Source organism: Eulemur rufifrons, chromosome 7 (assembly GCF_041146395.1).
Source record: "Eulemur rufifrons isolate Redbay chromosome 7, OSU_ERuf_1, whole genome shotgun sequence".
NCBI lineage: Eukaryota > Metazoa > Chordata > Mammalia > Primates > Lemuridae > Eulemur > Eulemur rufifrons.
In genome coordinates this window covers 250,796,110-250,811,633 of record NC_090989.1, presented here as the reverse complement: position 1 = coordinate 250,811,633, position 15,524 = coordinate 250,796,110, and the positions used below count along the sequence as shown (strand labels likewise).

At 46.1% G+C, this 15,524-nt stretch overlaps 1 pseudogene; it reads right to left on the bottom strand.

The window, feature by feature from the left end:
• Positions 1-3,348: 3,348 nt before the first annotated feature.
• Positions 3,349-3,431, bottom strand: LOC138388714 (U4 spliceosomal RNA; annotated as a pseudogene).
• Positions 3,432-15,524: the final 12,093 nt, after the last annotated feature.

Genomic DNA, 15,524 nt, shown 5'->3' with positions numbered 1-15,524 from the left:
AGCTATGATAATCTTCACAGAACAGGCACTGCCTCATCTGAGCCTAGAATACAAGTCTGGGTCCCTTACATCTTTGCAGTAGGAGCTTGTCAGAAATGCGGAATGTCAGGCTCCACCCTAAACCACCAAATCAGAACATGCACTTTAGCCAGATTCCCAGGTGATCCTTAATTACATTCATATTTGAGAAGCACTGTCTTAAAAGGGCATACTTCCTGACAAGAATGTAAACAGAACCAAGATGCGCTCCTCTGTGGTATCTTTGCCAAAGGCTGACCTAGTGGCCTCCGTGCCAGGCCAGGCAGACAGAATAGGAAGGGAAGACAAGGAAAGACTGGAGCATAGCGAGTGTGTTCGCTCCTCTCCTGGCCCTCCTCTGGCAATGACTGTGATTCAGTGGTTAGGCTGCAGGTATGTAGGGAGCAAGGACAGGCAGTGAGGCCATACCTGTGGTCCTTCCTGCCTAGATGCCTGCCATGACTGGGTGGCATGATGGGTACGGCTGGGAGGAAGAGAATGAGCAGGATTCAGAGGGGAGAGGGATGCTCCCCATTACCCTCATCCAGAGACACCAGCTCTGCTGTGGACCAGGCAAGTGGCCAGCCATAGGGCCACAGAGCCCAGGGCTCGCTATGGAGAATTTTTACCTTCCTCCTCTTCATCTTCAATTCTGGGCACGGGAGGAGGTGCCGGGAGCACTCTGGGCAGCCCAACCCACCGGGAAGCAGAGGTGTTCAGGGCGAGCGTACCCAGAGGTGAGCAGGTGGATGGGTTTTGCAGTCTCTTCCCCTTCCCAGGGGGCACCCTTGTCCAGGCCTGGACCCGGGCACTGCTGTGGCAAGCCCTGTGGCTACCGTGAGGCTGCAGGCAGACTAGGCCTGAGTGAGGATTTAGGGGAAGACTCTTCTCACAGACTTGAGCCTGTGGTGGGTGGAGGGTGACTAGCCCAGGTGGAGGGTATCTAAGGGGAAATGAAACTGAAAACCACAACAAAACAAAACATATAGAAATGCCAATACCCACCTTACAGCAGTTTCCCTCCCTCTGCCCCCTCGTGTGTGAGGCACCCCCCTGCAAGAGGCACCTGTCTGTGCCCCCCAGAAGGCCTGAGCAGATGAGGTGAGTTCCCAATGCCCAGAATCCACCAGGATATAGACTTCTTGCTATTCTACCTAAATATTCCAAAGGTATGTCAGGCAGGAATCTGGTAGACAGAGGTGGGATAGGGCAGATGGCATTTCAAGCAGAGGGAAGGGCCCAAGCAAAGGCCCAAAAGCAGGACCACATTTATCTGGACGGGAAGAGGGATAACAACTTACATGTCTCTGTGCAGGCCTGACTAAGCTGGCCCTACTTTGTTTTCTACTCTCCGAGGACACCAGTCACACCCTGTGCTTATCACTGGTGATAGAGTCTCATGTTTGCTCTCCAAGGACAGGGCTAGTTCTGACTCGACTTGTCTCCCAGGAGCCCACTACCTAACCTTGCCCGGAAGACTAAGTACTCCCCGTGTCTCTACAATAGCTACTCAGGACAGTTCAGGTGGATCCGCTGAAGCAGCCCCACTCCTGCACACAGCCCTCATCAGAAGGGTCCCTGCCCACTGCTTTCCAAAGAAAGAGTTAACTCCAAGGGTTTGCCGAGGCTCTTGACTCTAACCAGGCCAAGGCATATCTGGAGGCAAATTCCTTGGCTGGGACCCGCCAGAGTCAGCATGGCTTGTTCCTGATAATGTGAGCAGAATGAGAAGTGTATGTCTCGGAAAAAACAGAACAGGCCAGGCACTAGGACGCTCAGTCACAGTCTTCAGACCTCCTGCTTCCTGACCCCTGGCTCTGAAAATAAGAGTTGTAACTTCAGAACCTAAAGACTAGGGCCAGGTGTGGTGGCTCATGCCTGTAATCTCAGCACTTTGGGAAGTTGAAGTGGGAGGATCACTTGAGGCCGGGAGTTGGAGATCAACCTAAGCAACATAGCAAGATCCTATCTCTACAAAAAAAATTTTTAAAAGTGGGGTGCGGTGGTGTGTACCTGTAGCCCTAGCTACTCAGGAGGCTGAGGAAGGAGGATTGCTTGAACCCAGGAATTTGAGGCTGTAGTGGGCTATGACGGCACCTGTGAATAGCCACCGTACTGCCTGCTGGGCAACATAGCATGACTTTGTCTCTAAAAATAATAATAATGATAAAATTCTGGCTATAAAAGTAATTCATACTCATTATAGAAAAGTTGGAAAATAAATAAAAATATAAAGGAAAAAATAAATCCCTCTCCTATTTCCACTTACAAGCAAACTGTACATTTTGGTGAATTTCTTACAGATATTTTTTCTATGTGTATTTGTGTACATATTTAACATAGTTGAGATCATAATGACCATACATTTCATGCCTTACTTTTTCACTGAGTAGTACATTATAAGCTCTTACTCATTCACATTTGCTGAAATCATAATATTCCATCCTATGCTTCTATAAATTAGCCATATCCCTGTAGTGGTTACAGATTTATATCACACCTCAGCTGGGAATGTGCAGAGAAACAATGATTTCTGTATTCTTTCTCTCTAACTGATGTAGTCTCCTTCACACTGTTTCACTCACTGGTTAACAGGGAAAATTAACAAAGGGCCTAACTAAAGAATAATCTGAAGGCAGAATTTAAATAGCCTGCCTTTAGCTTTTGTCTTTCTACCTAATCCCGTTTTGCTTGTCAGAAACCTCTGTCTTTCTCTTTGTATTTCTTCTGTTACAAATTCTAATCCCTGCCCTTCTCTCCTCCTGGCGGATGCTGTATTAGCCAGGATCTCAGCAGAAAACAGATGGTTTACTCAACATGGTCACTGAAGAGTTTAATGGATTGTTTACAAAAGTGCTGGCGAGGCTAGGGTAACAAATAAGCAACGGCTAGCACTCAGGGACTAGGGATGTGGGAGAGGATTACTACCCTGAGGCCCAAGGAGCAACATACCAGCTGCAGCTGTGGGAGAGAGATGGCCCGACAGGAATCTAGGTGGGAGAGCGCAGCCATTGCCTACCTGTGGTCTGGCAGAGAGGGAGCAGGACAGTACATACCCTGACATCTCTCTCAACCTGCTCTCACATTCTTTCCACTGCCTCCCATTAGCAGAACAGGACCGGAGGGCAGAGAGATTAGCATTCTGCAGAGGTCAAACTGCCAGCGCAAAAAGCAGGATGAAAATCTGTGGACCTTGGATCTGAAGGAGCAGATGGAAAACAACCAGCCCACGTGACTGTGCCGAAGGGGAAAAGACAAAAGAAACCAGCACATTTTCAAAATACTGTACTATTCCCATTACATAGCTATTGGACTTTTCAGTTGTTTCTCATTTTTTTAGTAAGTTTTCAATTAGCAATAATCGCGCCTTGGATAAACCTCATTGGCTACGATACTGCCCACTGTGCAAAGCTCAGTTGTTTCTCCATTTTACTTTTATAAATAATATTGTCTCAGAAGGGGACATCTCTCAAACTCTCATGTTCTAATGAAATGAACACACATGAAAGGAGGCACAGGGACTCCCAGGGTCAGATTGTATTAGTTAAGTCTCTTTGTAAATTACAGAAACATACTAGAGCTAGCTTAAACTGGAAAAAAAAAGGAGCGGGACATTAATTATCAGGATACTGGGGAGTCTCACAGGGCCCCATGGACTTGAGGGACACATGGGTATTCACAGGTTCAAATGGCATCAGGCCTCTGTGGCTTCATCACATGTTTCTTCTTGTGCACTTGTTTAATTCTTCTCTTTTGCTCTACAGACCAGCGTCTTCTACTTTTCCAGTCCACACAGCAGAAAGGGTGGCCACCTAGTACTCCAAGTTTATCACTATCTAATCTAGTCACCCAGAGAAAAAGACTGAATCTTACATCTTAGTCCCTGTATCAGTCAGGGTCCAATCAGGAGAGAGAAACCACAGTAATTTGAATAAAGTTTAACACAAAGAATTATTAACTATAACAAGGATTGGAGTGTCAAGTTTAGCCTAAAGCTGCCTCCTTAAATATTTTAAGTTCTGCTTAAAGTTTTCTCTCTGGGCCGGGCGCGGTGGCTCACGCCTGTAATCCTAGCACTCTGGGAGGCCGAGGTGGGCGGATCGTTTGAGCTCAGGAGTTCGAGACCAGCCTGAGCAAGAGCGAGACCCCATCTCTACTAAAAATAGAAAGAAATTATATGGACAGCTAAAAATATATATAGAAAAAAAAAAAATTAGCCGGGCATGGTGGTGCATGCCTGTAGTCCCAGCTACTCGGGAGGCTGAGACAGGAGGATCACTTGAGCTCAGGAGTTTGAGGTTGCTGTGAGCTAGGCTAACGCCACGGCACTCATTCTAGCCTGGGCAACAGAGTGAGACTCTGTCTCAAAAAAAAAAAAGAAAAAAAAAAAAAAAAGTTTTCTCTCTGTATAGTGAGCTATAAATAATCTAACTGGATGGGAACAAATCGTAACCTATTCTTGTACCAATCACAGACTTTTGGCCAATGAGGAAGCCAGCTGTTCAAACTGTGTTTAAATAAGGCAAATGCCAAGCTGTAACCAATCAGGCTGTTTCTGTAGCTTGCTTCTGTATTCCATACTTCTCTCTCTTTTTTCCATCCATAAATCCTCTCCGACCACGTGGCAGTGGCAGAATCGCTCTGAACCTATTCTGGTTCTGGGGACGGAGGTGGGGGGGCGGGTTGCCCAACTCTCCAATCCTTCTTTGCTCAATTAAACTCTGTTAAATTTAATTTGCCTAACGTTTTTATTTTAGCAGGAATAATTAGAGATTGGCCAGTAAGAAGTAAAGAGAATTCTAAAGAGTATGGGGATAGCAGCCATAAGGAGCATCTACTGCCCCTAAGGCTGAGATAGGGCGTCTGAGGCAGAAACCACCCCCAACTCCCTAAGATCTGACCTTGTTGGAGAGAGTGTGGCTGCAGTTCACTGAATGGTAGAGAAGGTACTGTGGTGCTGCACTCGTGGAACTTGCTGGAAATCCACCTCCTAGGATACTTGAGAGGTGTCTGCCAGAGTCACTCCTTCTACAAAACCACCCTTAGGTGGGGTGCTAGAGGAAGTTGCTGGCCTTTGGCTGATGCTGGCCCCCATGCACTGCAGAAGTTGCTTGCACGGCAGGAGCTGGACACTGGAGCAGTTGTCTATGCTGTAGAACTCAGGTGCTGCATGCTACAGGGGCCTGCTGAGCAGAGCATACTAGCATAAGAGAAAAGAAGTTCCTGCCTCCTATGATGTACCTCTAGTGGCCTTTACTGATAAAGCTTAACATCTGTCAGTTGGCAAAGGAAAAATATTACAATTGTCCAGCTACATTTTTTTTTTTTTTTTTTTTTTTGAGGCAGAGTCCCGCTCTGTCACCCTGGCTAGAGTGCTATGGCGTCAGCCTAGCTCACAGCAACCTCAAACTCCTGGGCTCGAGCAATCCTTCTGCCTGAGCCTCCCAAGTAGCTGGGACTACAGGCATGCACCACTGTGCCCAGCTAATTTCTTTTTCTATATATTTTTAGTTGTCCAGCTAATTTCTTTCTGTTTTTTAGTAGAGACGGGGTCTCTTGCTCAGGCTGGTTTCGAACTCCTGATCTCAAGCTATCCTCCCGCCTTGGCCTCCCAGAGTGCTAGGATTACTGGCGTGAGCCACCGTGCCTGGCCTTGTCCAGCTACGTTTTTGCAGAGCAGTCAATGAAGGTTGAATTTGGAGCTGAGCGGCAATAGATTATCTAGCACAATCCCAAGTCCATATGCCTAAAGAAGTGACTACAATTGATCCAGCTGGTGCCACCCCCTGGATTGCTCAGTCACCTGTGCTAAGAATAGAACTGATTAATAAAAAGAGATGCAGTGAGCATGGAAAAGCAGGTGCAAAAAAGCAAGCTGGTCACCAAGCAGCCTTCACTTTGCAAGGGAGAGAAACACTTGGTCAAAGAAATAAGCATCTCAGTCATTAGACAACTTTTCTCTCCTGTAGATCAGGGACCTTTCACCAGCCCTCATCCTGGTTTGAGAAAGTTCTCCTCAAGACTGTCCGTTTCCTTTTATTCAAACATGCTGCTCACCAAGTAAACTTCCAATTTTTCTTCCTATCTGCCACAATACCAGCTAGGGGACAGACATTGGGCAGTGGATGGATACACATATAATGATATTTGGAAAGGGATGTCACCCACTGAGGACTAATAAATTGGCATTGGATGGCTACATCAGCCTTGGGCAGTATGAGTGAGAATAAGTCTCTCCCCAAGGGAACATACTTCTGTGGTACTTTAAGAAAAGCTAGTTCTGACCCTGAGAAATTAAGAACCAGGTTTTGGACTCGAGGGACTCAATCAAGGTGCTCTCCTGAAGGAGCTGGAGCCTGCACCCTAGACAACATCACTGCCAGCACGTTCCCCAAGGGAGAACCCTGCAGCACACATAATTGGGCATGGATAAAGAGTATTCTATAGGTGTCCAACCAACAACCATGATCTGGTTGCTGGGGTTTTAGGTTGTTTCCAGTCTTTTGCTATTACATATAACACAAGGATGAATATCTTTGTGATTAGTGATCATTGTTAGTTGAGCTTTTTGCTGTTGTTTTCTTTTTGTGTTTCAAATGATTCCCTTAGGATAGGTGATCAGAATTAGGAATAAATTGATGTCAAATCCCATCCTCTTCTGTTTTGAGGGGAAGACTATAAACATTTTACAGACACTTGAGAACTACTTCCCAAGGATTTCAGAAGTGTAGTACCAATTAAAGTCCCCATGGAGATTGTTTCAGGACATCTTGACACCGACAGAATATTATAGTGTAAAATGCGTGTGTGCGTGCACAGACAGATGAAATCCTTATTTGCATTTCATTAGTTACTATTGGGGTTTAGACATTCATGCCTGTATCTGTTAATCTCTCGCCCTCTTTTGAGAATTATCTATTCAGGTCTTTTACAATTAAGAAGTATTTTATTTCAATCTCTGGGGAATTTCATGTCCCAGATTCTTTAACCTGTCCTCTTTTAGATAGAGAGGGGCTCTGCTTCCACCTCCAAAGCCTTTGGAAATTCCCTTCTGAACCAAGTTCCTTCGGCACAAGAGGACTGTGCTTCGGTGGCTAAGAGCTCGGATGGGACAACAAACACAAGTGTGTGAGATTCTTGAAGCGGGCAAAGCCAGTGAACTTTCATCCCCAGCTGGAGATTCTTTAAAGGGAAGGGAGTGGTCTGTGTACAGTTTTATTTTCTCTCTCAATTTTTTTATACCCCAAAGTGACCCTGCATGTTTTTCTTCTCTTTAGTGTGATTCAAATCGAATCTCTAAATAAACTCTGCTCCTCTTAGGAGACCTAAGACATGTATCCAGAGAGACTGTGTCATTAAAGGGCTTTTTTTTTGCCACTCCCACTGCTTCACTTGATTAGCCTTTACAAAAAAAAGAAAGAAAGAAAGAAAGAAGAAAACGAAAGTGCTTTTTTGAAGTCATGTGATGAATTATCAGAGCAGGAATTTCCTTACCACCCACTGACCTCTGTGACTTCTTTGGCTCAAGGGTGGGAGAAAAACGTTCTTTTCTTCCTCCCCCACCACTTTTTCCTTCTAAGACTAACACAGAGAGCATGGCTTGCCCTGAGAAACTTGCGTACAGGTGGTTCACAGGTGGCGAGCATAATGTAAGTGTGGTGTGGCACATGTGGGAGTGCAAGAGGTGACAGCAACTCATTCATGTGTGGAGTGGGGCTTAGTGATGGTAATCAAGGGACTTTGGGGAGGAGAGGCCATTAATGGTCACCTTAAATGATGAACAGGGTTTGGAAATATAGTAAAGGAGTCAGCTAAGTTTCTGTCAGTTTCTGTTCTCGTCTCACTGGTACCACCAGGAATCCTGGCTCTGTGTTACTTCTGAAGATAGTGGCCCATCCATCATCCACCCATCCATCCCCACACGTACGCATGTGTACACTCATCCGATGTTTCGTTCATTCTTCCTGCGATCCCTCCACCTTTCCATCCATTCTTTCACTAACTACCAAGGCCCTACTCTATGTAGTGTGCTGAAGGCACAAATATTAATAAGATTGTAGCTTTCAAGGAGCACACAGCCTAGTGGGTAGCTGGTAACAACACAGGGCAGTAAGTACACCCTATATGTAGTACTCTAAGTGTGCTTATATCAAAGTTCCTTCCCCCAAAAGGCCTTACCTGACCACCCAATCTGAAATATGTTCTTATATAAGTTCTTCTTATTATTTTTTCTCATAACATTCTTTTCTTTCAGGGCATTTATCACAATTTGTTATTATATATTTAATGGCTTTTTTTTTTTTTGGCTTAATACATCTCCCCTAGTTGACTGGAAGTGGTAAGTTCTATGTCTTCTTCGCTTATCATTGAATACTCAACACCTGGTCCGTGTCTGGCACTGGCAGGCCCTCAGCAGATATTCACTGAATCAATTGGTAAATAAACACTGACCACACCCAGGATGATCACCACCAAATCAGTGGTTCTCAAAGTGTGATCCTTGGCCCAGCAGGATTAACAACACCTGGGAACTTGTTAGAGTGAAAATTCTTGGCCCCGCCCCAGACCAGAATCAAAATCACTAACTCTGGGGAAGGATCCCAGCAATGTGTTTTGACAAGCCTTCTGGGTGATTCTGATGCACACTAAAGTTTGAGAAAACTGTACTAAATTAATAAAAGGTATCTAGTATATCTTAGATACCTGTAGATTTTAACACAGAGGCAAGAGTAATTCTGTTTGAATTGGGAAATACTGCATGGAGAAGGTGATATTTTCAAGGCAGCTTCCAGCTAGATAAACCATGGAAAGGCAATTTAGGCAGAGAACTGCAAACCCAAAGGCACACAGGCATGGTTTAGCGTGGCCTTTGGAGGGATCGCCAATGTAATTTTATGGGAGGGTCCTGGCTGTGGCAGGAAATGGCCTTCAATGAGATACAGAGAGAGATGTAGGCAGAGGTCTTGAATGGCCAGGTGCTAAGCAGGGAGGTAAGATGCATCCTATTCCTCCACCCTAGAGCTGTTCGGCCTGTCCTGAGTCAGACTTCCCTGGGCTCACTTCACTACTCCTGCCTTTCCTACTCCTTCTCTTCACTGCTCCCTTCCCCTGGGGGTGAGACAGCACAGCTCCTGGACCAACCCACTGATGGCAGCTCTGCCTGGGCTGTCTGGTTTGCAGCTCTGGGGCCAGATCTGGCTGGGCTGCCCAGACTTTAGGGGAACATTCAAGTGTGTTCAGAGGGAGCCAAGCAGGTGTACCAGTAGAGGGGCTCATCTGGGCCTTCCAGGGCTCTAGAGAAATGGTTCCTTGCCCTGGAGACTTCCTGCTTCAGGATAGGGGGTGCCAGAGTTAGAGCAGGGGTTTCTTGGGACCCAGGCTTGCATCTCTCAGCACCACCTTCCCCGGGGAACTGGCTCCAGGCTTTACTTTCTCCTCTTTGGTGACACAACAGAATTGGTCCCTACGATGTTTAACCCAATTATGCCTAGAAGTGAGGAAAGGTGGTAACAGCCTTTATAACAGTAGATACTATTTATAGAGCACCTTCTGTACTGTCACTATTAGTCACCTATACCTGTAGTTCTCAACTTTATACAACCCAATGCCCTTTCTTATAATAAATATTTTGCAATGCCACCTTTTTTTTTTTTTTTTTTTTTTTTTGAGACAGAGTCTCACTTTGTTGCCCAGGCTAGAGTGAGTGCCGTGGCGTCAGCCTAGCTCACAGCAACCTCAAACTCCTGGGCTCAAGCGATCCTCCTGCCTCAGCCTCCCGAGTAGCTGGGACTACAGGCATGCGCCACTATGCCCGGCTAATTTTTCTATATATATTTTTAGTTGTCCATATAATTTCTTTCTATTTTTAGTAGAGACGGGGTCTCGCTCTTGCTCAGGCTGGTCTCGAACTCCTGACCTTGAGCGATCCACCCGCCTCGGCCTCCCAGAGTGCTAGGATTACAGGCGTGAGCCACCGCGCCCGGCCCACCACCTTTCACACTAAATATAATATAACCAAACTACATTATGGTTTCATAAAATTAGACCATAAAATGTTTCAATTAACATAAGGGGAAAAAAGAAATTTACAACACAAGAACATATATTTAAATGTGTATGTGCTTGGACAGATCCCTCCTAGAAGATATAATAATCATAATCTTGCACCTTGCACAGAATCCCTGTGAATGTGCAACAGTTACACATGCAGACTAGTAAGGTGTGTTACATTGTTGATTTAAACACCGCCAGAGCTAGTGCCATTCAATTCTGATTTTTCTGCAAGGGAGAACTTTCCTGCTGAAGTTCCAAATAAAACAGAGTTCAATCTTCCCTTGATTTACATCATGTGCTGCTATTTTTGTTTGCCCCTCCAGATGCATGCTCCTACCCTTTCTATTCTGCTCTCACTGCTCTCAGCCCTACGAGCATAACCCACCGAACATTCTCATGGCCTCTTGTCTCCTGTTCGGTTTGTCCAATGGGACCCATGGCGGAGATGGAGTGAGGGAGGAAAGGTAGCTTGGGGCATTTATTTCTGTGGCTACGTCCTTGGCTATACCGCTCAACCGAAGATCACTGCTGCTCTCAAGGTGGCTGTGGTGGGTTGAATGGAGGCCTCCAAAAGATATGTCCATGTTGTGACTCCTGCAACCTCTGAACATGACCTTATTTGAAGAAAGGATCTTTGCAGATTTAATTAAGGATCTTTAGAGGAGACTCTACCAAGTGGGCCCTGAATCCAATGACAAGTGTGTCTCTATAAGAGACAGAAGACACAGAGAAGAGCCGATGGCCACGTGAAGATGGAAGCAGAGATTGGAATTATGCGGCCACAAGGCAAGGAACACTGGGAGCCAGAAACTGGAAGAGGCAAGGAAGGATCCTTTTCTAGGGCCTCTGGACTGTGGCCTTGCTTTGTTTTAGACTTCTGGCCTCCAGAATCGTGAGAATAAATTTCTGGGTGTTTTTTTTTTGTTTGTTTTGTTTTTTCTGAGACAGAATCTTGCTCTGTCACCCAGGCTGGAGTGCAGTGGCATCATCATAGCTCACAGTAACCTCAAACTCCTGGGCTCAAGTGATCCTCCTGCCTCAGCCTCCCGAGTAGCTGGGACTACGGGTGTGTGCCACCCTGCTCGGCTAATTTTTTCTATTTTTGGGATCTCATTCTCGCTCAGGCTGGTCTTGAACTCCTGAACTCAAGTGATCCTCCTGCCTTGGCCTCCCAGAGTGCTAGGATTATAGGCATGAGGCACCATACCCAGCCAAATCTCTGTTCTTTTAAGCTACCAAATTTGTGGTAATTTGTTATGGCAGCCCTAGGAAACCAATAGTCCCTGCAACCTCTGCAACACTCTCTCCCCTTCCAGGTTCCAGTAATCTCCCTCCCCTTACTCCTTGGGCATAGTGGTGATGACAGTTCTCCTGCTGCCAGACCTGTGTTCCTGCGCTATCCCTTCTGGCTTCCCCACACCTGTCCACACCTTTGTAATTAGTTCTTTTGTAAATTAACCCTCCTTGAATCATACTAACTTGAGTGTGCTGGTTCCTGTTGGGGCCCTGACAGATATACATGACAATTACATTCCTGAAAAATTCAACATATATTAAAACTGTATAAAAATACTTTATGATTATTTGCAAAACAGAGTTAGGTTCTAGGCTCCCATAATTGTAATGGCAGATACATGAACACCTGATGGACCAAATGAAAGCTGTGGGGAACGAGGGACATCTTGTCATTGTGTAGGAGTGTCCTAAGCATCACAGGATATCCAGCATCCCTTGACAAAAAGGTTCCAAAATCATTGTTACAACTAAAAATGGCCCTACAAATTTCTAACCCCCTGTTCCCAAGGGGTAGCATCATCCTATTAAGAACCACTGATAGGCCGGGCACAGTGGCTCATGCCTGTAATCCTAGCACTCTGGGAGGCTGAGGAAGGAGGATTGCTGGAGGTCAGGAGTTCGAGACCAGCCTGAGCAAGAGTGAGACTCCATCTCTACCAAAATTAGAAAAATTAGCCAGGCATTGTGGCAGGTGCCTGTAGTCCCAGCTACTCTGGAGGCTGAGGCAGGAGGATCACTTGAGCCCAGGAGTCTGAGGTTTCAGTGAGCTACGATGACGCCACTGCACTCTACCCAGGGCAACAGAGCGAGACTCCGTCTCAGAAAAAACAGAACAAAATTAGCCGGCCAACTAAAAATAGGAAAAAAATTAGCTGGGCATGGTGGCACATGCCTGTAGTTCCAGCTACTCGGGAGGCTGAGGCAGGAGGATTGCTTGAGCTCAGGAGTTTGAGGTTGCTGTGAGCTAGGCTGATGCCAAGGCACTCTAGCCCAGGCAACAGAGCAAGACTCTGTCCCTCTCCTACCCACCCCCAAAGTCACTGATATATAACATTTCATTTAATCCCTACAATCACATTTTGACACGGGTACCATCTCTATTTTACAGATGTGAAAACAGGCTCAAAGAGGTCAAGACACCTGCTTAGGTCTGTCTAAGATAGAATTGGGGTTCAGCCTCTGATCCAGTGAGATTCAAGGCCTGTGTTCCTAATTGCAAAACTGTACTACTCCTTTGCACTTTGGGTCTTTGTCAGGGGAGAAGGGAGGGGAGGGCTGGGGCAGAGAGATTGCTGGAGGAGGTCGAGTCTAACTCTTTGTAGAGAAGAGGGGCTCCATCAGCACTGTACTGGTCTAGGTGTGCTAGGCTATGTGTAATAACTTATAACTTCAGAATCTCAGTGGCTTAATGGTAAAGGCTGATTTCTTGCTCCAGCAAAATCCAATGTAGGTCTTAATAGTGACCCTCTCCTGGGTAGCTCTCCTCCAAGTGGTGAAATCACTCCCATTAGAAGTTTCCACCATTCTCAGGGCCTTTTGCTCCCAGCCTCATAGGTGGAGGAGAGAGGGTGTGGAAGATTACTTGGGGAATGTGATGGCCAGATGTGGAAGTGGCATGCCTCTCTTGCACCCTCTTTCCACTGGCAGAACTCACTCACATGCTATACCTAGATTCAAAGGGAGCTGGGAAACACAACCTGTATCTGGTGAACACAGCATTGCCTCTGCAGAAGGGGTTTCAAGCTCATCCAGTCCCTATAGCTGGAGCATAAAGAAAGGAGACTCAAGTTCAGGTGTTTTCTTTGCTATTGATTTGTTGCTTTGGTTTGAATGTGTCCCCCAAAGTTCATATGCTGGAAACTCAATCTCCAAAGCAACAGTGCTAGGAAGTGGGGCCATATAAGAGGTGATTAATGTCATTATCTCAGGAGTGGGTTAGTTATTGAGAGAGTGGGCTTGTTATAAAAGCGAGTTTGGGGCTGGGCGTGGTGGCTCACGCCTGTAATCCTAGCACTCCGGGAGGTCGAGGCGAGTGGATCGCTCGAGGTCAGGAGTTTGAGACCAGCCTGAGCAAGAGCTAGACCCCGTCTCTACTAAAAATAGAAAGAAATTATCTGGCCAACTAAAATATATATATATAGAAAAAATTAGCCGGGCATGGTGGCACATGCCTGTGGTCCCAGCTACTCGGGAGGCTGAGGCAGGAGGATCGCTTGAGCCCAGGAGTTTGAGGTTGCTGTGAGCTAGGCTGATGCCACGGCACTCACTCTAGCCCGGACAACAGAGTGAGACTCTGTCTCAATAAATAAATAAATAAATAAATAAAAAGCGAGTTTGGCACCCTCTTGCACTCTTGCTCTCTCTGTCCTGTCCTTCGGCCTTCCACCAGGGGAGATGCGGCACGAAGGCCCTCACAAGATGCTGGTACCTTGATATGGGACTTCCCAGACTCCAGAACTGTGAGAAATACAGTTTCTTTTCTTTATATAATAAATTACTCAGCCTGTGGTATTCTGTTACAGCGACACAAAAAGGACTAAGACATTGAATGATCGTCCTCATGTCCTGTCTCCTTTTAGTTTCTTCACTTATTGGATGGCTATGGAAGCTCATCCCTGATATCTGCATAACGACCAGATATAAGGGATGAGCAGAGTGCTAGTTGGGGGAAATCATGATGAGAGCGGCCCCCACATGAGGTCTGGCCTTGTTCAACAGCTCTCCTGACTCCACTTTCACCTGCAGCCAGGAAAGCCCAGCAGGATCTCCTAGTTGCTGAGGAGGCAAAACTGCCTCCTCCTGTCTCTGAAGCTTTAAACACCCATGGTTTCTCTGAACACTGGCATTGTTGAGGAAGAAGGGTTCAGAAAAATGAATAAAGAATTGGAAGCCAGACACTAGAATCTATCCGAGGACACTGGCAAGGGCCCTGGAGACCCAGTGGAGGCTCTAGACATCCAGGCATCAGTCTAATGAGCTGCTGGAGCTATGGCCAAGGAGCCAGGGCAGGGGCAGGGGTGGGTGATGCTCACTCCAATGAACACCCATTGTTTGGTCTTCCCAAAACCTCTTTCCAAGGTATTAACTCTCCCACACCCAAACCGCATGGTTGTACTGGGAGTTACTATGTTTCTACAATATGATCTTGACACCTGCCTGGTCATTTGATTGGGGTCAGGTACCTGACCCATGCTGGCACAATAGTTTTTCTTTTCAGGAATGTTGAAAAGAGAGAACAGAGAGCTACATTAACTTCTCTCTGGCTGATTGGCCCAGTAACATAACATTTAGGAGCTCTAAGCTACTGTAATTTCCTCACTGTGTAGACATATAAAGCAGAAGGAGCTGGTTTGATGAGATAGAATGGAAGATGAAGAGACTCCCAGTGGCATTTGAGTTTCTAGTTCTACTCCATTCCTGAGGCCAGGCTATAATCTAGTCCCATGTCTCTGTGAGATGTCCTAGTGTCATTAGAATTGTTTTGCTTCTTAGTTAAGCTAGTTTAGGTAGATTTTTGTTAATTACAATCTAAAGATTACTAAGGAATTGTATGAACTTTCTTATCAGAGGTATTTACTCATTCAGGAAATATTTGTGGAGTAACTACTGTGTTCTGGGTACTGTACAAGGTGCAAGAAATTCAACAATGAATAGGATAGACCTGGTATACCCTCATGGACCTTCTACTTGGAGGTGGAATACAAGGCTAGGGCAGGAACAGATCTCAAGCAAGTGCTATACTGATAAAGACCAGGCTTATGAGAACACAGAACAAGGTTATAAGAACACATGAGCTGAGAACTGAAGGACTGAGTGGGAGTTGGGTGGAAGGAGCCGGGAATTAGGATGTAGATGAGGGAGAGCAGCCCAGGAAGGAAGAAGAGCTTGCATGCTGCTAACTCCATTCCGTCACAAAGCCAGCATCCTTTGGAGAGAGCGCAATACTTAGCTGAGTTGGGCCAGCTGAGGGTCCTGATTTCTCCTCTCACGCCACCTTGGGCCCTCAGCGAATACATTGGTTAGAAGACTCTTTCCTTCTCCCCGGAAGCAGCCCAGCAGGGACCGCTCCATCCTATTCAGATTCTTCCATTCCTTGTCAAGATATCACAGGGGAGAAATGCAAAACATTTGGCACATCAACCCCCTTTCATTCATGC